At 35.9% G+C, this 27118-nt stretch overlaps 1 pseudogene; it reads left to right on the top strand.

The window, feature by feature from the left end:
• Positions 1–27118, top strand: part of LOC138319520 (fibrocystin-L-like) — a 103569-nt pseudogene that overhangs the window by 66267 nt on the left and 10184 nt on the right.

Below are 27118 nucleotides of genomic sequence, written 5' to 3'. Positions count from 1 at the left end.
CAAAATGTAAGGATCTGTTTCAAATGTACGTTTCCTGGAGCCCTATTTGTGCATATTGCATATTGAAGTTTGTTACCGCTTTTTCGCAGAAAGTATTGAAGGGATATTTCGCATATGTTGTTTTGAAGAAAAACAGAGAAACGATCCCTATTTCCATTATCAGATAGAAATCATTCTTTCGTGGATGGCAAGATCCCTCTTGGATCTCTTGTTATGTCGTGTGGTTTAGATTATCTTGGAAAACGTTTACTAGCACACTCTTACTTTTAAAGCATGGTGTCAAAAGTAATGAATTAAATAAAGTATAGCTGCCAATATAATGCTTCCAAGAACATACCGTGATATGATTTATATGATTGCGACGCAACACAATGTTTCGTGTTTCGTGAACATATAGTAATTTCCTCTGCAAGTATATTATGTAGTATGCAAGTGTGATTTTCCAATTATTTTAAATACTTTTTTCTATATAGCTAACTCCCGACACGAACATATCAGTGACAAGGAAGGAAGCAGCGTCACCTCCACTTGGAGGATTCTTTGATTTAACTCTGAGAGGCCAAACCTTCAAATGTACGTAAATATGATATGATAAGAATATATAAAAGTCGATGGCTTTCATTTTTTCTGTTGGCTTACCATGATGAAGCTTGACACCATATATTAAATGTTAAAGCCCTTTCACAAAATGGCAGTGTGTTATTTTTTTGAAAATTTGGACGGGTCAAGGATCAAAGTTGTCGGGGATCGAAATTGTATTTTGCATTTAAGAGATTAAAACTTATTTTTCTTCAGTTTTCAATTAATTCACTAGATATTGATGGACGATTTTTGAAATTTTGCTACAGATTCATTTCGTTCAGATAATGTTAAGGTCATAGCTGTAGGATATGAGATTCTAACGTTAATAGTGAATGGAAAACTATAACGATACTTAAACAGAATACCGATATGTATACCTGTATGAATCCGGCATCACATTGCTCCACCGGATGTGCAGAGTTGAGTTTCATTCTGGTACGCTTGTTTCCTCCTATTTCACCATATACATTCCTCATAACATTTGTATTGACAGATTGTAGATCTAAAAGAAATAAAATAGAATAACAAAATGCAGGAATTACACTAACTTTGGTGATTTGTTTAGCAATTCCGGTAGGAGTCGGTCTAAGCGAAATGACAGCAATCCTGCTGGGATTTAAAGATATTGGTCTTGTTGTGATGACGTATTATAAACATACCGAAATTGAAAAGATATGGAGGTTCCGATTCGACACCTTTCCAGGAAATGTGGAACAAATCCAAGTACGATCTTTATCAGTCATTCTTTACCTCAAAACGCAAAGCATGATTAACTTTCATCAATGAAAATATGACTACTAGTTATGTTATGACAAAATGAAATTATATTCCATGAAGGAAATAGTAGGTTTTCATGTGAACTAGAGAGTAAAGGATGATCATGTAATTTTCATTTAAAAGGGTTGTCTAAATGTCTATGGACCGATCATGCTTTAAAACACGACATAGTGAATAAATATTTAAAATTTGGACTGATTTTCTGAATGATGATGTTGTTCTTTTCCTGTAGGTTTATACATACATATTGATTTTAAAAACGTTTTTTGTAAATTTGTTTGCAGATAAATTCGAGTTATGTATCCGGTGATAACGTTTGCCAATATGTTTCTACAATTCATGAAGGGCAATACACTATAGACCATTTGTATGGAGAGATTTACAGACAGCTCACGATACACCACAGGTACTGTAGTTAGATATAGACTGTATAGAGAGATGTTACAGACAGCTCACGATACACCACAGGTACAGTAGTTAGATATAGATTGTATAGAGAGATGTTACAGACAGCTCACGATACACCACAGGTACTGTAGTTAGATATAGACTGTATCGAGAGATGTTACAGACACCTCAACAGGAGATGGGTGTCCCTCAGGGTGGTATCTTGTCTGTCACACTTTTTGGCTTAAATATTAACAGCATAAGCAAATGTCTTGACCAATCTTCATAAGGGTCTCTAATTGTGGATGATTTCTTGATCTGTTACAGATCAAATAATATGCACACCATAGAACGACAACTACAACAATGTTTAGATAAATTACAAAATTGGACTTACGAAAATGGCTTTAGAATTTCAAGATCAAAAACTGTATGCATGCATTTCTGTCAAAAACGAAAACCACACAACGATACAGACCTCACACTCAATGGAATTAAAATTCCAGTAGTTGAACAAACTAAATTTTCTTGGACTAATATTTGATTCGAAACTTTCTTTTGTTCCATCAAACATCTGAAGGATAAGTGCTCTAAGGCCCTGGACATTCTACGTGTTCTTTTTCTCATTCTGATTTGGGTGCAGACCGTGAAATGCTTCTGCGTATCTACCGGGCACTTATTAGATCAAAACTTGACTATGGTTCGACTGTCTGTGGATCAGCTCGCAGCTCTTATCTACAGATGCTTGACCCTATCTAGAACCAGGAACTGCGCCTCGCACTTGGAGCTTTTCGAACAACACCTGTGAAAAGTCTCCATGTGAAAGCTAAAAAGTCATTTATGGACGATCGACGAAAGAAATTATCATTACAGTATGCTGCTCAACTGAAATCTAATCCCAAAAAAAAACACATTTAATCTTGTATTCAATCCGCAACATCAAGAAATATTTACCCAAAATCAAAAGCTCATACCAAGATCTGGCATCAGAATTTACCCCCATGGCTCATTCAAACACCTATATCAATTTATCTGTACATAAATAGTAAAGTCCAGTGCATTACCCGAAGAACACAAATCAGGGCTTTCCCTGACCATGTTCAGATCTACACTGACGGCTCAAAAGATGGTGATAATGTTGCGGCAGCATGCTGTACATCTAACCACTGCTCCTCTATTCGACTCCCGGATGTTGCCTCCATTTTCTCTGCGGAAGCATGTGCTTTCGGTCTGGCGCTTGACCATATCGAAGAACACCGCATTGAAAAGGCAATCATATGTTCCGACTCTCTTTCGGTTCTTAAGGCTTTGAACATCAAAAACCCTAGAACCCCACTAATCCAAAATCTTTTGACCCGGACATTTAGATTATCTTCTAAAACTCAAATTACTTATCTCTGGATTCCGAGTCATGTGGGTATAAAGGGGAATGAAAAGGCAGATAAAGCAGCTAAGACTGCTCTTCGCCTAGCACAAACAGATTTGAAACTACCATACACTGACTTCAAACCTTCTATTCAGACAGCCATGAAACACCATTGGCAACAAAGGTGGTCTACCGAAACAAACAAAAAACTGTTTAAGGTACAACCTACACTTAATCCTAAACTATCCAGTTGGATAGACCGCAGAGAGGAAGTTGTTCTCTCTCGGCTCCGAACTGGACACACATATTTTACACATTCCTATCTATTAAGAAGGGAGGATTCTCCTACATGCCATGCATGTGAATCTCTACTCACAGGGGATTTTAAACAAATTCGAGATAAGTATTACGATGTCTCCGACATGTACACATTGTTCCATGTCGTGAGAAATAATCGTATTTTCAACTTTTTCAAAGAGATCGGCATTTTTTAACAAATTTGAACGTTTTCTCATCTTATCATCATATCAACGCAACACTCATCGTTTAATCAACATTGTGCATGAGTTTTCTCATATGTTTTAGTCAAAACTGTTTTATCCTTTGCAAATTTTCTATTAAACATTTACAATTTGTGTTTTAATTTTTACTTGCCTTTTTCTTATCCTGATCTTTTAGATACAGTCCTTGTTTATATCCTAATATTAATGTCTGCCTTGTAGTTTGCCCTAAATGACCTTAATTGTCGATGGGCCGTAAAACTCAAATACAAACAAACAAAACAACTCACGGTACACCACAGATACAGTAGTTAGATATAGACCTCTGTATGGAGAGATGTTACAGACAGCTCACGATACACCACAGGTGCAGTAGTTAGATATAGATCTCTGTATGGAGAGATGTTACAGACAGCTCACGATACACCTCAGGTACAGTAGTTAAGATATAGACTATATGGAGAGATGTTACAGACAGCTCACGATACACCCCAGGTAAAGTAGTTAAGATATAGACTATATGGAGAGATGTTACAGACAGCTCACGATACACCACAGGTACATAAGTTATATATAATAGGTTTTCCGTCCTTTCTCAATGGATAATACATGGTCACATGGTTTTCGATATATTAGCATGTGTGAACTTCATTGCCAAATCATTGACTTCAAGGTGGCGTCCTATGACCATAAATTTTCCTGTAATTTCCTTGTAAATTTTCCTGTTCCTATGACCATAATTTTTCCTGTAATTATATTTCACGTCAGATAATGTTTCGGCATTTATCAATAAGCTTCATATCTAATGTGAAAATCAAGGATATTTGATTCGGTACATGTGGTCTTATACCGCCCTGGAATCTAAAATAATGACATTGGACTACGCCCTCAGACATTATTTAGTCTACAGGGGTGGTAAAACATTATATGGACCTCGCCAAAGATTCATAATTGATATATAAATTATTTGGATAGAGTGATGATAATGACAGCTCACAATACACCACAGGTGCAGTTCTTGTGTATAAATCAAATTTTATACCGGATGCAAACTATTTGAAAATTGAGTAGTTTTATAGAATTGAAAAACATATGAGTTCCATGTATAATTATAAATGCAATCCCTTTCAGATTTCAGAGGTTGCAATGAAGTTATGGCATTATCGTACAAATCAAATTACTTTTTAATAACGGTAATACTGATGTTTTAGGTGACAGTGACTATAAACGATGTTCCATCCAAATGTAGTGGAGATTGTTCCTATGAGTGGTTGCCAAGTAACACACCTGTTGTTGTCAATGCTTCACGTACACAAGGTCCGTATATATCAATGTGGTGTTATATACTAGTATTCTAACTTTAAAGGAAATATTTTCACTAGTAGAACTTCAATCAAATGGCGGTAAAATTACAGTGATTTTTAATGAATTGTTTCGAAAATAAATCCTTTATTGATTACAGAAACATATCATATCGCGCCAGCTTTTTAGAGCCCTTCCTTGATACAACGAATTGCATTAAATGGTAAAATCGACAATTTCTGTAACAATGTTTCTAATTCAATAAGTACTGTCTCAGTTTTATGAAAAGAAATTATGTACACAAATGGTCAAGGATTCGTATCCATTCCATAAACTGTGATCATTCATGATTTCTGGAAAATATCAGAAAAAAATGATATGCCAGTCTGCTTACCTTTACTATACGAACTGCCTTACTTACACATAAACTCCACCTATTACAGAGCCCCCATACAGGGAGGTACAGATATCAGGGAGCGGATTCAGCAACATACCGAACAACAACAAAGTAACAATAGCTGGAACTCAGTGTAATGTTACCATGGCAACTAATGATTCGATCACGTGCGACATTGATAATGTACCGGCTGGTAAACACAATGCTGTTGTGGATGTCCTAGGTAGCGGGCTAGCCAAACAGGAAGAGAACAATATAACCTTGTCCTTTACCACAACAATCGACAACATCAGACCAGTCAGTAGTGGACTTGGAGGTTTGTCATTCGATTTCATTTCTCGCCATGATCATCGGTGGACATCAATATTTCATTTATTGTTCTCCTTACCTTTCAATATGAACAAATATGATAAGATATATAACTTCAATTTTTACAGCTGGAAGATACTGGATGTGGTTTATCTAAGATTTGTCAATTGAAATACTGATTCGCTTCATAATACTTAGACCTTCATAATAAGAAATACTTATATATCTAAGTTAAACGTTTCCATTCCTTCAAGCATGAGTATTGGGCGTCTGCCCACCAGTGTCACTGAGAGTTAAACAGTTATATTTCAACTATTGTTTCCAGTTGCCTCACAATATTTACAGCCTCATTTCCGAGAATCTTATCAGGTTGATCATTATCTTTTATTATCCGTTCAAGGGTTTGTAACACTTACAATATCCGGAAGTGGATTCAATGAACATTCTTCGGTAACTGTGGGATCGAAGGTCTGCGAGAGGCTATCCGTGAACACCTCTACCATTACTTGCCTTGTGCCGTATATGGTATGAAATAAAAAATATCATGTTAACATAAAATTTATTGACTCCAAGTACTCAATTCGTTAATATTTATATATATAACTATTAAATGTTATTCGCAAAATCACAAGAAAACCTTAATGGTAACTAATTTACACGCCAACATAAAGGTATGTTGTTTGCTATTATACATACATCAACTATTAAGTACTCTTGTCAAACAAGACATACTTGTGATGATTGATAAACTGGCAAACTATTACCGTAAATTGGGATGTTTTGGCGTCGGGAAAATTTAGCGTTTTTGGACCGAAATAGGGTGGTTACATTTTGGTGCGTTCAAGTTTGGCGTTTCCCTATGTCATGCAAAGTTTTTTGGCGCATAACTTGATTTGATAAAAGGAAAAAAATCTGAAGATTTACTTCGTCTCTACACATATATCCTGGAACAATGATAAACTGACGTGATAAGTTTTGAAGTCTTACCGAAACAAAGAAACCCTTCTTCAAAACAAGTCATTAATAATCACACATCTAATTATATACGTATTTGCACAAACGAAAGACTCGCACCGGTAACGTATTCCGGTTGACAGCGCATACATTGTACCTTAAATATATGTTTATTACCTAACAAATGTAGATGTGTAGATCGTTACATATAAACAAATAAATGCGTAGCAAAATTTTGGTGTGTGAAATTTTGACGTTTTCATGCCAAACGCCAAATAAGCCAAAATATGACCACATCCAAAATATCCCGATTTACGGTAATGAAGTCGCCTATGACAGAATAGTTAATATGACAATAGAGTAGACAAATGATATGTTACTTTTGGTTTGTAATCAAAAGTCTATGGCCGATTGAAAATTTTAGGTCTTCTAAATGTGTTACCTCAGATTGATTGAGACAACACAAATACATGTATTATGTTTTCCAATAATCACATCGATCCATTTTAGAGTAGAAAAAGGGAAATGAATTATGTTATAATATATTTATACATGGACTGTGGAAATGTCTACTGTGAATTTGAATAAGGTACATTTTTGCATTTAAATTTCCAGAAAGAAGCCGAATCCCTAAATGTCGCAGTCATACAGAGCGGAGAACCACCAGTTACTGCTGACACAAATTTCACGTATAACGATTCACTGACACCTCATGTGACAGATATATTTTCAAATGATACTGGAGTATCAGGTTTGTTTTTTTATTAACAGCAGATTGCAAAAGATAGATTCACGTTAATTTGTTTGAAGCAAATGATCAAAAGTCTGCAAATCGTAATATGAGGCCAGGATTATTCTCTATATGCTTAGAAGATAACTTGCAACTCACAATCAGGGTTAGTACCGGCCACTGTGATTAAAAGACATTCCATTCCATACAGACTCTGACAATAGCCAATTAAACGTTACGTTCGTGTGACCTTTTGGATTTACTTACTTATTTCTTGAATATTTCTATACTTTTATGGCGACGAAGGAGTATGCGAGACCTGTCATAATAATTTTCTTATATCTAGCTATGCCCAACATAACTACATGAACTATGTATATGTGCATGCGGAATTTTCCAGTTGATGTAGAACACGGAGTACATGTATAAAAACATCAGAACGTAACACGTAATGGGATATTGAAATGATAAAAACACAGTTATGATAAGGAAATTTATTTCAATTAGATATATTTTCGTCTAGATTTTCAGTGTTTACTATAAAATGAACTAAATACTTTAAAGTCATTCTAAAAACAAACATGGATTCACTTTGTACAAGTTTTATTGCCATTCTCTCCGGTGTTTTAGGGCAAAACTCCACATTCCTCACTAAAAGGTAATTTAGGAAGAGTTATGAAGGATACAGGCCTACTTATATATATGAAACTGTTTGATAGTAAACCCTTATTAAAACACACCGGAATTTAACAAAATGTTAATTTCTATTGCACGATGTGGATTACTGTATCAATAGTTGCTATTTGAAACTACTATTTTCCATTTATTCATTTGCAGGGGGAGGTGCACTTGCTATACATGGCGCGGGATTTCAAGCAGTGGGCAATGTTACCTTACTAGTTGGTCAAACCGTAGCTAACATCACGTTCTATAACGACACCTATGTCGTAGCAGAGTTACCTCCCTGTTCTCCTGGATCACATGATGTGAGAGTGATAGTGGGTGATCATGGAGCGGCTGTAAAACTTGTAAGATCACATCTCTCCAAGGATATTTCGATTACATTGGATAACATTTCGGAAAGTAGAATTGATTTGTAAAGTATGGTGGTATATTTCTATCATCGTTTTAAGATAGGTTGTGTACTATAGAGATAAACTTGTCAAGTTAAATAAATATTATTTTTTGTAATGTGAAAACCATGAAAGCAGTGCCAGACAGTTTTCAACCAAATGATTTTTTATCCTTTGTTGCAGTTTGATTATGACCGCTTTATGTTATATTCAAAATCGGAGGTTACGATGGCCTTGTATTTTAGGTGTTTCGGCATATAACCACCAGCCCTCCACATATGGGTTTCGAGTTCGAATTCCGCTTGTACAATATATAGGTGCTGAACTTTGGCCTGTGACTTTTTCACCAAGTTTCTCCATCACCTCGTTAAAATGGCTTGTAGTGCTTAAATGTGCTTGACTGTTAATATGATGTTACACAAAAATAAGCAAAACACTTTGTTTTAAAAATCGTTTACAGAGAGAACGACATCCCTGATATAACATGTAACTTGGAACTGAATAGTATCCAACCACGTAGTGGTTCATTGTTTGGTGGTACCGTTCTCACAATTGAAGGAAGAGGATTTACAAATGAGAGTAAGGTCAAGGTCGGAAGCCACAACTGTGACGTCACCACAGCAAATGATAGCCTTATAATCTGTCAGATTGCAAGAACACGTAAAATACACAGAGTTAATAATCACGGCCTGCATCCATGTAAGTTTAACATCAGTTTTTTCTCCTTAACAATTAACTTCAAATGTTTTAGCTCTAGACCAGTTTGCCTCTTACTTTAGGCCATACTGCTATATTGCTATATTATGGCGACAGTCTGAACGACTGCCTTATTATACAGGGATGTTAAAATAGAGACAAAGTGTGTTCTAACAGCGTAAAAAAATGCCATTGTCATTGCTCATTTTCATTTGCTTCGAATTCATTTTCCGCCGTCACACAACCTTGCATCTTTTACATTTATTTAAGGATTAACTTGAATGGATTTTTTATGTTTGTGGAGATATAACACAAAGATATGAGTGTACTCTAAATAATGATGAGAATACAGTCAGATATTTGTGTTATAGCTCCATTACATAAAAAATCCATTCAAGTTAATCCTTCAATTTACTAAAAGAAAATATCTTCAATACTCAAAATTCATTTTGGGACACTTTTGTCTATGCAATCATTGCGCCGTCATCTCAGCCAATCAGAAGCAACGTCACAAACGGCGATGCCATTTTTTTCTTTATGGGCTGATAAAGTATTATTAATTAAGTTGAATTCTTGTAGTCTTAATTCAGTGGATTATTATTCATTAAGCGTTCGGAAAGTACTACTCCTGGAGTCCCCAGTACGTGAGTATCCAGGTCGGTGACGTAGTACAATGGGACTGGGACTTCCCCTTTTATATCACAACAATGAAGCCCAGAGTTGAGGAGACGTATAACATGACGGCGAAGATCGGCAAGCCTGGAGGGTTCTCTAGTGGAGATGTCGGAACCACAAAAGGTATTGTAAAGTGGATATTCTAACTAAGCTAGCGTCTAGACTATTCTCGGTTTGTACTTTTTCGTTTCGCGTTGTACATCTACATACATGGATATAGTCTAATCAAATCTTTAACTTGTTGAGTTCGTGCTTTAATGTATCCATTGATATTTAATGAATGCGATTGTTCTCAGAAACCTCAATAGAATTTACAACAATTTGTAAATTCAAGCATTTGGTGTCGGGGATGTTTTCATGAAATGATCATAATCGTATTTATACATCTGGGATTCTCATTTTTGCAATTAAAAGTGTTTTTTATTCATATTTCCATACCTCTTTCCGCTACGCAATGTAGTAAACAAATGCTGTCATTATCCATTTACAGGATCGTATACCCACGAGTTCAATAAAGCCGGCACGTTTTACTACTGGAGTGGTATAATTGACGTGTACAGCACCACGTGGTTCCACGGATCTATTGAGGTCTTGGACCGGACGTCCTTCCAGGCTGAGGTCTCCGTTACACAGGGGGATTACGAGGCCAAACACAACTTCCTAAACTCTACGTCATACCCCGGTATGTATGTATTGCAATAATTTTCGCACAAAATGCCAATATGTTCAAAAGTTTACTGCAATCAAAAAGGACGTGAGGTATATTGTATTTGTATTACCAATTTCGTAAACTATGGTTTCCTTATGAATAAATATTGCTACAGTATATGAAAACAGGAAAATGTAAAACAATCTTAATAAAGAAGAACAGACCAGGATATTGAATACATCTTTGTTCCTGTTATATATTTCAGAAGCCGCAATAATCTCTGATTCCCCTGTTCACAAGCAAAATTGTTCCGATCCTCTTCCAGTCAAATCCGCCAACAATACAAATCTTCAGTTCGCATTCTGGACATGCGCCTCGCCAGTCATTAACCAAATAAGCAGACAGAACGGCACTACAAATGATGACATAGTTATATCAGGGAATGGGTTCTCTGATGTAAGTTACCACAACAATGTTACTTTTGGCGACTACAGGTGTAAAGTGTCCAATAGTTCTGTGTCTACCGTAACGTGTAACATCGATCCTGGAAACAAACCACGAGTCGGACGTCCACAATACATTGACGTCTATGTAACTGATCTTGGTTATGCTCATATTAACATAGACGTAAATATGTTGAAGACATTTGCATTATTCCCTGTGATCACTAGTATAAACCCAAGCAATGGTTCTCTTGGTGGAAACACGCTGTTAACAGTATCAGGAACCGGGTTTGAAGAAGGACCTGACCAGATTATGACAGAAATCACCATTGGCGGTTATTCATGTAACATAGTATCAAGTATTTACACGGAAATATTTTGCCTGACACCGATGTACTTTGTTGATAATCAACTAGAAGTGTCCGTTTCTATACCTGTCTCGGGAAACATAAATATTCCAGCAAAATGTGACACATCATGTCAGTTTACGTACAATGACCTATTGACCCCAAAGTTAACGGGTGTCAGTCCAGACACCATTACAGGTGAAAATGCGACCAGAATCTTCATTACCGGGACAGGATTCGGGAATGATTTACACACTGTATCCGTGATTATGAAGTCGTCGGAAACGCATGATTGTCTTGTTGAAAATGTATCGGATTCCGAAATAGTATGTTCGATTATTAGTTTACCGCAAGGTCCTAACGAAGTCGTTGTCGACATTGCCCCAATTGGTATAGCAGTCGATACCAACGGGAGTATAACAGTGAATAGTATACCTACTGTGTTTGATGTTGTACCTTCAGAAGGAAGTCTTTACGGCGGTACAGATATAACTATTGTCGGAAACGGCTTCCTGTCTAACACAACTGTTTATATCGCCGGAACACCATGTACAATGAAAAACAGAACAGTCAATACCGTTATGTTTACAACTGAAGCTCACTACACAATTGACACTGCAATGATAGAGATACTATCGGGTGCCATTTGGTACCCAAATCAAAAATTTAACTTTTCTGAGGAAGTTTCCCCTACTGTCATGTCAGTGCAGCCCTCTACGGGAACAAAAGGAGAAAACATTACCATCATCGGCAAGAACTTTGGTACAGCAATAAATGAAACAGGTGTTGTTATAGGAGACAATGATTGTACCATTTTGTCTGTTAATGATACGGAGATAACCTGTACCGTCGGGGCTAACCGTGCGGGAACTTATGGGTTATATGTACATGTAAAAGGTTACGGGAATTCCAACAACGACCAAGTCTTTACCTTCAACATGTCGATACAAGCTATAGAACCTAGCGCAGGTAAGACGCATATTGCATTTATTCTGTGAATAATGTATATACCTGTTGTTTGACCCCTTTTATGTATTTCATTGAAAATATTTTTTAAGATCTAATAAAATGTTTAAATCGTTTACTAGCTGTATGGTATTAGATCGGTCAAACAAAATTGATAACACACAAAATCCATTTCTTCAATTTGTAGGTAGTTTAGGTGGTCAGCAGACAGTCACTATACTTGGTGCTGGATTTGACGAGGACACGGTGGTGAATATTTGTGGAAATATTTGTAACAGATCTGAAGATAACGTGTCGACTTCCACAGCACATATATGTGACACACCACCATGGACAGGTAATATAAATATAGAGTATTTAACTAGTTGTAAGTAGTTGTTTGAACGTGAAATATCATGAACGATAACACCAAGTCATCTGACTTGTAATATCGTTTGATAATATGACTTCATGGATGGCATTACCTCTGTTTTGTTTGAACCGAAAAAATCTTAATTCGTTCAAATCACCACCTACAATGTATATGGTCCATACTTGTGACATGCACCAAATGGTCTAACCGTGATGTGGACTAAACAAGATTGTATTTATTTACAGAATCTTTGTCTAGCAAATGTGACGTCACGGTAACCGTTAACAACGTCACAAAGGTACTGATGAATAGTTATACGTATGATCCGGCCCTTACCCCAGTCATTGATGACGTCACACCCACACGTGGAGGAACACAAGGCGGAACACGACTGACAATCTCAGGGTCAAACTTTGGGTATAAATGATGATAGTTATTGTAGCATTAGTAAAAGGGAAATACTTATATTAAATATTTGTAAATCTTTTAGAACCCACACCTTTATTAAAAACATAATATTGCTGGTTTAACTCGATCGGTTATATCAATTATACCTAGATGGTTGAAATTTGTATACTTTTTTTGTTTTTGTTTTTCTTGTTTTTATCTGATAAATAAGATGAATACGTATCATGACATGGTGTGGAAATTTCAGAATAATACAAAATTGTCTATATAATCTACCACAAATATCTTTACCAAAAAGTGTTAAAATTGCTTTTTCCGATATTTAACCAACCAACACAATCGATTTCATGCTCATGTAACGGCATTGGAAAAGACAATTCATTTATTTAATTATACGAGATATTGTTCTTCATCTCTGTGTTTGATATTTCCCAGATTAACCCCTTCATCCACACCCGGTTGTAATTCATCCGTGACGATCGCCGGAACCCTGTGTTACATCACATCCTGGTCAAACACAACAGTTGTTTGTGTGACGGAGGCACACTCCAAGTCAGAACGAGCTACTGTCAGAGTGGAAGTAGGATGTAATGGAAAGGCAGATGAGGTATAAAACTTATCGTTGTTATCCACGCTCAAACGACATTCTTGATAACATTTAATTTCGGTCAATGATAAAGTATCATAACACGTTGTTTTACTAATAAAAGTAATGAATATCGTTTTTTTCCTATAGATACACACTATATCATAACAATGGTGCTCAGTTCAACATTTATGAAAATGAGGTCAATGCAGAATAATAATGGCTTTATGTGGCATACAAATGTACGTCTCTTTTGATAACATGTGATTTTTTGTAACTTTTTTGTAATCTGATTTTGTAAGTATATTTTCGTTATCATTACATTGGCGTAGAATTTCATGTAGATATAAGAACATATATAAATGCCATTCTTGTATCACATGTGTAGGATAATGCAAAGTTCCATTTTGTTGACGTGTGGTCGTCCGTTTATACCTGGGGAGGGAAAGAGTTGGGCCTCCCGACGGCCGGAGACATCGTGGTCATCCAGAAAGGACAAACCATCATGTTCGATACAGACACACCTATACTCAAAATGCTGCTGATACAAGGTATCCATGCATTGTATTATTTTCCCAGATGGTTTTTTTTCAAATAATTATATAGGAAAGGTGTACAAAGTTATACAGATGTATCCGTCTTACGTAATGGAAACGATGGTCCTACTTTATAAGTACAGGTACAGAGAGGAACACATGGTTAGCCTGTTGTCAGTGTAATTTAACAGGGTGAACTGTTCTCTGCTTTGCGTCTTTAGATATACAATGGTAATTCTAACAATGATGTGAGACTCTAATTTGAGAATAGGACTAAGCATTACTTCACATATCATGTGATATTTGTTTAAGGATAAGCATAACAGAATAAGCATATAACTTGCATCGTAACTTGCATCCATAATTATATTAAGATATGCACAATAAGAAACAAACCAATGTTTAGGTCATTATTTAGGAATACCTATATACATTGCATGCCAAAATAAACTATAATGTAGTTTCATTTCACCTTCAATTTAATACTGATTACTTTTCGAACCGTTGTGTTCAATACTTACCGCATTAAAAAGGTGCAAAAAGTTACATCCAGAATAATATAAATTGTAATAGGTATGAATATATTATGTATACGAATTAATTAAAGTAGTAAATATAGGGCAAAGAAGTAATTGTAATAGTGTAAAGACACAAAAGAACAAATTAAATTACATATTAAGGACGGTTGTCCACACTGTTAGAATGACTTCTTTGCCCTATATTTACTACTTGAAGTAATTAGTATCCTACAGACGTATGTCTATAATAATCTAGTGTTATATAGAAAACAAACGTTGATATTACTTCCTTGACCCATATGAATATATTATATATATATTACTTGAGGACAATATCTTAAAGTATTGATATGGATTATTACAGGAGGCGAACTTGTTTTTGATGAAAAGGATGTAGAGCTGAAAGCTGAAAACATTCTGATTACAGATGGTGGGCACTTGCAGGTATTGATCATTATTTTGTTCCAAATATATAACTTAAAGCATTGTTAAACCTTTACTTTGTATTATACATATACTTTCAGATGTTTGCGCGCGTGAAATGTTGACCGGTCAACATAGAAAATTGAAATGTTGACTGCTTATGTCATCATGACGTCAATGACGTCACAATTCATTAGTATTTGACACTACCCGGCAACTTCGGTCAAAGTGCGTAAACCCATCGCGGCACTCATAACTTCTCGGAATATGTCTGTGTAAATGAGATGTTTGTATGCCAGCAACAACGTACTCTTGGTGTAAGTGGTTCTCTGTCTTTTATTTACAAGCACAACCCTGTAACAAAGTAACAATCGATATTACACAAACCTTACTTTGACACAGATTAAAATACATGCAGTACATAACGCTTACAAAAGACTTTATGTACAGCTATCTTGCTATACATACCATAATTACTTATTCTTACATAATTTACTACAGGTACGTTCTGACACATTACATTCAAGCATTGATAATTATTGATTTACTAAAGGTAATTCAATCAATCATTATCAAAATAACACATATGTACCTACATTACTGTGCCTACAAATATGACCTGTAAAATACCGATGTTCCCAATAATATATGAGGAACTGTAAACAAATATATAAATACAATTAAATACATTGTCTGAGTCTAAGGACTAGACCGTCAATTTACAAACATATGTGAAATCATTTTGACCTGAAACGGATTCAGTGTTACTTACACAGAACATATATCAAAATTACAGAATACAAAAACACTACATAGTTTTGTTAGCTTGATAATAAAAAGATATATAAATGATAGTTAAGTTAAAAAAATTAAAACATATTTGAACTAAAGACAACACTTACATGCTAAACACGTCCGTACGGTCGTCGAGTCCAACTTGGAACTGACACCTACCCGATGCAAAGAAAAATACCCATCAAAGTGACCACAACACTGTCCATTGAAAAAAATGACACAACTTTACATAATACGCACAAAACCACACCATAGAATACAAACGTAGAAAATTACATAAACCACGAGTGACAAAACAAGATTTCAAGATTCATTTATTCACTCAGACACAGTAACTGTGTGACAAGAGGTCCAATTTATAATACAGTTTTAGTGCATGACAGGCACGTGTATATAGAGATATAAACATACAAAATGTAGTACATGAGATATACACATATACAATATAGAACATTGTATTTGTTTGCAATTATTATACATGTTTTGCATAATAAAAAAGTACAATGTAACATGCGTTTTTATAAGAGTAAAGACATTTTTTTAATAAATGAACTAATATTAATTAATAGCTTCTTATTGAAAATTCTGAACATTCCTTCCATTTTAACTTTGCTTGGATTTTTGAGATAATAGGATGGAATAAACTTTAATCTTAGTTGTTTAACATTTATGTGATTACATAAAAACAAATAATCAAATTCATCTCCTATACCCATATTACACAATGTACATATTAAACGCAATACACCTGTAAATTATGTGAACCACACTACGGGATACTATACGCGGACAAAGTAAGTACACGAGGATTTAGACGGGTGCGGACTAGCATCGAATATTATACGCAGCAGCTGGACCCTGCTACATCTGTATGTGGTGAAAAACAGACGGAACTACTTTGTTTTTATGAATGCTATCGTTCTGTTTTGCCAAATAGTTTATCATTGATTGATCACAGATGTATAAACTAATTCTTTGTAATATGTTATTTCAGAACTAAAATGACTACATTCATTTCATTTGCTACCATACATTATAATTATACACTTGTAATGAAGGAGATTTTTTCGTATTTATACTTGATAGAAGGTGTAACAAAACGTTTGTAGACTGAGTCTGAGTTCAACATGTGTTATGTTGAACTCTCGGCCTCAGGCAAGAGTTTGGTCCTCGAGTTCAACACATGTTACATAAAAGAGATGTTGGCTACTTGTACATTACTGTTGCATCATTGAAGGTTGGTACCGAAGACGAGCCATTTCAGCACAAGACGATTATAACCTTATATGGTCACCACCGCTCTAAGGAGTTACCCATATATGGGACGAAGTCACTAGCGGTTCGTCAGGGCACACTGGATCTGCACGGTGAGAAAAACTAGTTCTTATAATCGTAACAGGTCATCTAAATAATGCGGTAATTCTGAGAATCGTTATGGAAAGGTACTAGTGTTTGCCGAATTGTAAATTTCGTAAATGTTTCGTAAACAGATTGTTCTGATTATGTGCGAATATAAAGTGTAATAATTAGAATAAAAAGTTGCAATTAACACCCCTCCTCCTCAATACAATTTTAAATCGCTTCAGTATCGGCACATGTAAATAAACACGCCAGTTTGTCGACTTGAAATATTGACTTATATTATCTTGTAATGGTTTGCAAAATATATCAACCAAATTCAGTGAAGTTATATAATGTAAACAAATCGATACAATGTTTTAGAAATTTGATGATTGATGATACCTGATATGTTTACAGGTATGCACCAAAACATCACATGGACAATGTTGGCAAGCTCCGTTAACAGCGGTGACAGAAGTATTACATTACAGCATGAAGTATCGTGGCAGCCAGGTGATCAGATCGTGATATCAACGACAGGGGGAGCCAACTCTCAGTCTGAGAGCGAGTTTAAAACCATAGCATCAATTGATGCAGATAATAAAACAATCATACTGACAAGTCCGTTGTCCCACTCACATCTTGGATTTACGACTGATGTCGCTGGAAGAGAAGTTGATTTTAGTGCGGAGGTTGGCTTGTTAACTCATAACGTGGTGATACGAGGACGTAGTAATCCTCAGTGGGAGGAAAAGATTGAAGCCTGTCCAGATGGCTTTGATCCAGGTATTATTTGAAGCAAGGTTCTTTATATAAAAAACAAATTGATTATGTCCGTTTTGTGCTGAGTCATGGTAATATTCGATATATAATAATTTTCATTTAATTTGGTTACTTCATACAAAGCCGTGTTTCGAGCGTCGTGGGTCCGTACACAATTTTACATTTTCGAACTCTTCAAAACTAAAAGAATCAAATTAATAGAAAATTGGCAGAATGAATCGAAATATCGAAATGATACAAAAAAAGAAGATTTTTTTTGACAATCAGATATATATCAGACACCCTAGAGAGGGGTGGGAATTATACAATCAGTTATATTGCATTATTTGTTAAGATTTCATAGGGAATTTTAATAAATCTTTGTTAGGATTATGTGTATCGAAAACAATAGCCCTGACTGACAACCAAAGGCCTGAGGGTCGCGGCGGCCAATACTATGCACACGTAAATCGGGGGTTGGGGACCGTTAATGCCTCTAAACCTGCCTCTTGTTAGTTATACCATCCGCAACAAAGTTAAGGACGGTTAAAACGTTAATTCCAGTAATCCCTTTTTGTTAGAGACTATATGACAGTGTGAAACACTCATAATCACCAAAAGCCGTTGTGTTAAAACATTTGCTTCATCTACAGGTTACCAAGCAACCCAGACATGCACACAGGGTAGATATGGAGCAGAAATGGGGAGTGACCAATTCGGGGCTCAAGTAGTTATTCACACAACAGATCCAACAAAACAACTGACCACGAGTCGTATCGAGTTTGTGGAGTTCACCCATGTCGGCCAAGCTTTCCGACTGTCCCGTCATCCGATCAACTTCCAAGTGACAGGCGACATGTCCAGATCGTACGTCCGTGGGTGTGGAATACATCACACCTTTAACCGTGCCATCAACATCAGGGATACTTACAACCTTATTGTGGAACGGAATGTTATATACGATGTTAATGGCGCGGCGATATATCTAGAAGACGGAACAGAAACAGGAAACATATTCCAATATAACCTTGGCGTTTCTGTGAAAGGAAGTTCACAACTTTTGAACGACGATATATCACCAGCAACGTTTTGGATCACAAATCCAAATAATACATTCCGCCATAACTCAGTAGTTGGTGGGACACATTTTGGATACTGGATCAGACTTGAAAACGATGTACAGTCTGTTGTAACTGGAGAACACCGACCGATATATACTCCTCTTGCCGAATTCAACAACAATACCGCACATTCCTTAGGCTGGCACGGTGTGTGGATCTATCCAACATATACCCCGCGTATTATGTATTCATACAATTCCTTCTATTCTAGTCCACGACCAGCATTGTTTGATCATATAAATGTATGGAATTGCCGTAAGGGTGTTGAAGTTGAAAACATGGGAGCTGTCCAGATTCGAGGTCTGGTCGCTGTAAATAATATTGAAGCTGGATATGAAGGTAAAATGATTACAGAAGGAAATCAGTACACTGACGATAGTCCCTTCATTGAGGATTCAGTCATTGCTGGTTACCTGCCGGGCATTCCATCACAGGGGTGTACCATGGGGGGACTTATCTCCCCTTATAAGTTTGGATTCACAGTCCGTAATGTCACCTTTATTAACTTTAATCAAACTAACTGTTTCGCATTGCGGATTACAAGGATGCCAGATCGATGTAGCTCTAATTGTGGCGGATTTATGTACAGAACCTCTAACCTGACATTTATCAACGCTGATAACCTTGTGAACAATGACTGGATCTGGGAATCGGTATTTGAGGATATGGACGGGTCACTCTGTGGATCTGAGAATTGTAAGGTGGTGCCATGTACTGGAACTCTTCCGACAAATTGTAGCTCCTTCTCTAACTCCTCAAATGTCCCATTATGTGCCTGTCCAGACGGGATCAGATTAAATCGATTCACTATTTGGTCATACACATATAGCCACAATTACTCTAACTCTCATACGTATTTCAATAGACCTATTATATTTACAAACCAATACGGATCAACAACACATCAGTATCGTAGTAGGGTAATAGATCCTTCAGATGGCTGGATGACTCAGTTGGTGTCTGGCGAATCAAATTACTTGGACGAAGAAAACAGTGAATTTAGGACTTGCATCGATTATAATGGTTACTTCTATAGAATGCAGGTAATAAAAATTTCGCATCATGAACATCTGTTTAAAAATGCATCCAAATATGTACTTTAAGACTGATGATTGTACTAATTATATTGATGTTTTTCTTCAACAGTATGGAGATTTTTTCGTGATCAGTCATGCGTTTGATGGAGAACCGGACGAGTTTTCGATCGACGGAAGCAATCAAATCAATGCCACGAATGAGGCGTTGGATCCGGATCAGCATTACCACGGAGACTGGCATTACAACGAGACATCGGGACGAATCTCATACTTAGGTAGCTATTCGTGTGAAGTTGTCATATGTCCTGTCTTATGCCGATGGTATATTTTAATCTGGTGTAACATGATATATGTTTATCTGACTTTATTAAAATATGTGTCGTTTAAATATTTCGTTATCTTCCACCTTTTGTTTAATGCACATTCCTTGCATTGAACATGCTGTTGTGATGTGTCACGTTTCCTATAACTTTTCTTACATAACAACTAATTAATGATAATGTCAATAGTTGGCCCCCGAATAGATTTCCACGTGAAATTAAATCATTCTTTCACGAATGATAATCAATTATAACAAAAAATAGTCAAAATGAAATGTCTTGCAATGGTTGTTAGCTAGGTAATTATTTGTTATCGTCTAACTTACAGACGAGGCGGGATTTCCTGTAAAAATGTTATCGTTTGTGAATGACTGTATGTTCTGAGAAGATGATTTATATTCGTAATAGTAGAATTCTGACAAATATATCGAAAATCACAGATCACCCCGATCACATTCTACTGATAACAGACAAACCGATCGTCTCCCTCCACTTATTTTGAACAGAACTTATATTTTGATGTGTCCTGTCCAAATGACAGAACTCAAACCTTTCTCGCAGTTTCACAAATTAATTGCCCATTGACAATTTTGTAATATTTCAGTATCCTTCAAACAACGGGGTTACTCGTCTCGTTACGGTATACAGACTTTATATGTCTATTTACGGATTAGGAAATGCTACTACAAGGGATGTATCACTCCAACGACTCTGGAACCAACAACCGTCCCGACAACTCCATTTCCTACCACTCCCTGTGTCTACTGGACCTCGCCTACGTCATGGCCGACCAACACACTTCCGGCAGATGGTGATGACGTCATAATTTTGAACGGTAGTTAAACTAATTTGAATGACTGTCCATATATACTTTGGTTGTGAAAAAAATTATTTATCTTGATAGTAATTTATATGTGATTAACTAAATACCTTCAGCAAGTTAAAAGAGACACCAAGAGTAATTACTTAGGCTGCAATTATAATGTTGTATATTATTTAGCAAGTTTTACGTAGAACGGAAATTATCACAGTATTTATAAAGTTTTAAATAGGTAAAGCATATAACAATATTACCTTTTTAGATGTGTGTATGATCGCCGATACGACGATACCGAGCCTTAATAAACTAGTTATCTACGGCGTCCTAGAGTTTGATCACGGTCCTGTGAATGGTTCCTATCGAAATTTCACTCTGAACGTGACGGATATTATAATTATTGGAGGTGATCTCCATATTGGATCGCCGAATGATACATTCAAGGGTGACATGGATATCATACTTCGGGGTCGACAGTCGACCGATCATGAATCTGAAGAACATCTCCCCAACACGGATATACCAATTAATGCAAAGTCAATAGGTAATGATTAAAAGTAAAAAAATAATAATAACATCACAACGATAGATTTGTAATATAATTGTATGAATATATGATCATGGATGTTGTGAAAGTAGATTTATTTCATTCGAAAATCATAAAATCTTTTACTTGGAAAATTTAAAAATTGATATTCTGAATTAAGTTTATTTTCCCAAATCATAAAATCTGTTATTTTGAAAATTTGAAAAGTGATATTTTGAATTCAAACTCTGAAACACAAAGTGTTAGTAAAAATGTAATTATGCTCAAATCATTATTGGTTTTCAGAGTATAAATATTTTCATTTACATTTAACTATTTTAGTAAATGTGATGTCTTATTACGAATTAATCGTTCCTCTACACTTACAATAAATAAACTATAAATATAATAACCATTTTTGTACTACTTTAAGCTGTATACGGAGGTCTTGAAATCCACGGTAAAGATGTTGGCGTTCCATGGACGAGACTCAACACAACAGTGAACCCCGGGGATACTACCATTACGTTAGCTGATAACGTAACATGGGAAGCTGGGGACGAAATAGTCATCGCTCCGACGAGTTACGATATCTGGGAGACAGAGACATTTCGGATCACTGATGTGTTAAATGACGGAGTAACTCTTTCACTCAACGCGTCCCTACGATTCAGACACATAGGTACGGGTCACTGTATGTTGTTTAAGTTCTATGTCCACTTATAGGATGTTGACACAAGGAAACATTTAGACATGGAGTTACATAGATGTGCAATACCCCGATATTAACGTTAGAATCTCTTAATTTTAGTTAAGAAATAAACCCTTTAACTTCATTTTCAATTTTTGTTTATTGTAAATGTCGCCCATTTAAGTAGACAATACACAAAACATTTGAAAACAAGAAGGATGTAAAATAAAATGACACCATACATGCTGATATGATGCAAATAAGAAATAAACTTAACAATACTGTTGTTATGCCAGCATACAACGAAGAAATAGGAGGACGAAGTGCACAGATGGCAGCAGAAGTAGGCCTTCTGACCAGGAATATCAGAGTGGTGGCAGATGATGACGAATCGTTACTCAATGAGGGGTATGGAGGTCGGGTTATGGTTGGGGCGACTTCATTCCGGAATGAGCTTCACAAAGGTGATTTAATCTTGCCAAACAATATAGTATATTTAATCGCCGATTTCCCATTGACATAATTGATGTATCATATACTTCAGAAAAACGACAAGGAACACAATATGTTAACTATAAGTCATGGTTTATTATCTTTCCATTTCAGGTAACGCTCGCTTCAGTAATGTCGAGTTTGTACACACTGGACTGACGTATACGAATGCAGAGAGAGTAACTGACCACAAACCGTCCGCTGTAACAAATTGCGCCTTCCACCACGTATTGTCAAAGGCGATCGGAGTATATGGGACCACAGGTGTCGTACTGAATGATAACGTCATTCACCATTCCGTTTCATCGGGTAAGTGTCATAGTATAGGAGATTTCAGAAAAGATGGCGATGACGTCACACAAAGGTACATCCGGGCGCTCAAAGGTACAACTCTGTATATCTGTACACATTAACATGGTGGGAACACAGCCGCTTCGATTTTTGTTTACATTTGATTGTAATAAATAGTACGACCATCCGAGAATTGTTACTTTATCTTAATTTTAAAAGGTGTAAATAAAAATATATAACAATAATATACAGATATAAAATATATGGTATTCATATATTTTACGATGTTTATACTCCATTTTCGGCCGCCACGAGGAAAAACACGGTCGCCATTATGTGTAAACATTGACAGAATATTGCAAATATCAGCTTGAAATTACAAATTAAATTCCAAGTTCCGCAAATATAGTACTGAAATTTTAATAAGCGATCACTGTTTTCTTAGTCTTACTTTGTAAAACACCTTAAGATGTGTGATTGTCACCAAATTAAAGTTTGCTTTCGTAGATCACCCCAAGCGCACGGCAGCCATTACGTACAGTACTGCCGAGATCTCGAATTTCGCCCTTTTTAGAGTCACAAAATTACGTATTCTAGATAATTTGTTCGTCAGAAATTTTGGATTTTAGCTCATGACATACAAATGAGTCAGTTTATAGTTACTTTTTATCGTATTTTTAAACAAACTTTTAGTATTTTAGGATTTTCGAAGCCGTGCGCAATGTGTCCTGGTCGGCATTTACAGTATTACGATCTGTATTCATAAATCTAAATGTAGTCTATCTAACATGCATTCAAATTATTTTAAAGTAATATCACTTCAATTTGAGACTTCACTAGCAGTCCATGGAATAAAAGCGACTGACATTAAAAAATAAACTCTACAGCATTAAAACTGAACGATTTCACCATTTTAATTTTCGAGATCTCGGCAGCCATACGTTTACGTAAACATGTACATTGCGAAGATCTGCATATAAGTGTAACACAGTGGTTTATAGCATTCCTTTAAAGGAAGATATACACGGAAAAGAACGAAATATATATCTTTTACAAGTACTTATTGAGATATGTGTTGGTAATTACGTATTTATATTATTAAATTCCCAACTATGGGCTGTGTCCTGAGGTGATCTACCAGCGAAGGCTCCATGCACGAGCGGCCGTGGTCTGGCAATGTGGTTCACATTTCGTTATATTTAATAGTATTGTGAACAAGTTTTTGTGTATAACAGAAACGTTACACAATAAAATCAATGATCTATTCATAACTTTTCACAACAAGGATTTCTACCTGTGAAGAAAAAAACGGGTACTGTGACGGCCCGACACCGCTTGGCAAGCTGGCTTCAACACTCTATCTACACAAATTAATATATTCAGCAATAAACAATTGTAAATACAAAAATATAAATGTCTGTAACCTCTGAAACAATAAGAAACAATTTTAAAATCGGAATTTGCAAGTATGAATGTGTATACTTTTGTCAAAGTATCGATTGTGTAGCAGCGATGTACGTATCTGTTATTGTTTTTTATTAGTCGCCATACTGTGTTTGTACCTTTGAGGACCCGGATGTAAACTTTCTGTGACGTCACGCCATCTTTTCTGAAATCTCCTATTGATCACAAAATGTCGTTTTGACGTTGTGTACACTACCAGCAGTTAGGGTTGTTCGTAACTGCATTGTATTTTCTAAATGATTGATATGGTTTGATGGAAAGTTATGGTTTTGACCATAATTGCTTTGCTGCTATCGAGTTATTGATGAACAATATAAATGCATAATTTCAATTTTTAAGGTAAAATACTGGGACAGGTAAACCTCAAATGTCTTTTTGTAATGAAGATGTGCAGTATACGCTGTTTATTGTTTACTTCAAAAACATCAGTCTTTCACTTCACAACACAATAATACAAACCATCCAATCATAGCAACCGTAAAGGTTGAAAATAATCTGAAATGTATTGTGTTCCATCGGAAATATCTTTAATATGCTCCATTGCCGACAGAGCATAAACGATACCATCATTTGAACAACTATTGATGTTTAATCGTGTATATATGTCTCTTCAAGATACGCATGATACTGATTAAAAGCAAAAACAACAAGCGGCGATTATACTAAAGTGTCACGATGCCATTAAATAATCAATACCATTAAAATGTTTTACGAGCAATAATAAATATATTTCGAGTGAAAGCTTACAATTCCACCTAGCAAGAGAATATTAAGTTGACTTGATTTTTCTAAAATTATGTTTTAGCCATAAAAACATCAGCAAGGAGAACCACAATTGCACGAAACCTAATTGTTCTGGTCAGTGAAGACATCACAAATGATCTGGGAGCTGTATGTACCGAACATTCCAGGGAACTAACACTTGTCGGGAATACAGTCTCCGGAGCCTATAGAGTAGCATATAGACTTCCTGGTGAAGAATGTGGGTTTTCGTCAACTTCATCAGGAAATGAAGCCCACAGTTCATCTGTAGGATTGGATGTGTATTATATGGACAGTAGTTATAGTAGCTGTAACGAAATATCAAACTTCTTTATTTGGAAATGCAGTAATGTCGGAATACATTACAACGGTCAACAATCAGTCGATATAAACGGGGTGATTTTGGCAGAAAATATCCTTGGCATATACGCTCAAGTTACTGGACCTAACCCTGTGGATCATTTATACTCGCCAAAGTTCTGTATGATCAGAGATAGTTTGATTATTGGAAGAACACCGTCATATAACTGTACAACAGATAAATGTACAAACCTAAGTCATCAACTGACCGGAGGTCACGTTGGTGTGACGTTTACATCATTCATGCAATACAGAAGTGGTTATTCTCTTTATGATATGCTTCCATCGAACTCCTACCCAGCCATAATGGGAGTAACTAAAGTTCAGGGTACGTACAGGAACTATTTCTAGGCCAACCTGATGAGGTAGTATGTCCAAGATTATTTTTTTACATTATGGCGGAAAAACCTGCAATCAAATGATCAGTATTTCAAACAAGAATGAAAATCTTTAACGGAAATTGTGTTATGAGCATCTCACTGTTTATAATAATTTATTTAAAATTAGAATAATGATAATGACCTGTATACGTGGTGTTCATTATAAGCATATTCATTACGATATTATATTTTGTAATTTTGTTTGTGGTTACAGATGTAACGTTTGCTCATTTTAAAACTGTCTGTGGCACTAAGGATGTAATGATAACGACAAACAAATGGAACGATGACGGCCAGCATCCTGTGGAAACCATTAGGATTACCAAATATAACTCGGACAACGATTCGTATTTCTTTATACATCGACCAAACATAGAGTTTGTATCTATTACCTATTTATCCTACTTACCTACTTATCTATACCTTTACTTTAACATTTTCCCTTTGTCTTAGAATACGTATACAAATACCCAAATTGAAATACAGAAATTATATAACAGATTAGTTTTATATATGAGTTAAATGAGATAAATTCGTCATGATACTTTGATATGGCACTGTATGTTTATTAATATGTGAAATATAGCAGTGTTATCATTATTTATTTAAACCTTCTTACGTCCTTCCAAGAAGTTCAATATGTAAACATGAATATTTCATAAATATTCAAAAATGAATATTGTTTTGGGCTTTATCTACATTAGAAAGGTAAACCCGAGTGCCTGTGTGGACATGGACTGTGATGGACTGAAGAAAGCGCTGATCAAGGACAAAGACGGTTCCTTCCTAGGAACGAGAGGTGCTGTCCTGTCTCAGTCGGAGTGGGAATGGGATGGGGACCCGAGAAGGGGTCTAGGGGACTACCGAATACCCCGGGAGTTACTGACTACTGTAACTGGGGAGCGTATCAACGTTAGTACCATCGCACCACATAAAGGTATACAACATTGCATATAGTTTACAGGTTTGTGCAAATGTAGGAT

The sequence above is a fragment of the Argopecten irradians genome, chromosome 3 (genome assembly GCF_041381155.1).
Source record: "Argopecten irradians isolate NY chromosome 3, Ai_NY, whole genome shotgun sequence".
Lineage (NCBI taxonomy): Eukaryota > Metazoa > Mollusca > Bivalvia > Pectinida > Pectinidae > Argopecten > Argopecten irradians.
Note: the sequence above shows the minus strand (reverse complement) of the source record. Positions and strands in the feature narration are given on the sequence as shown.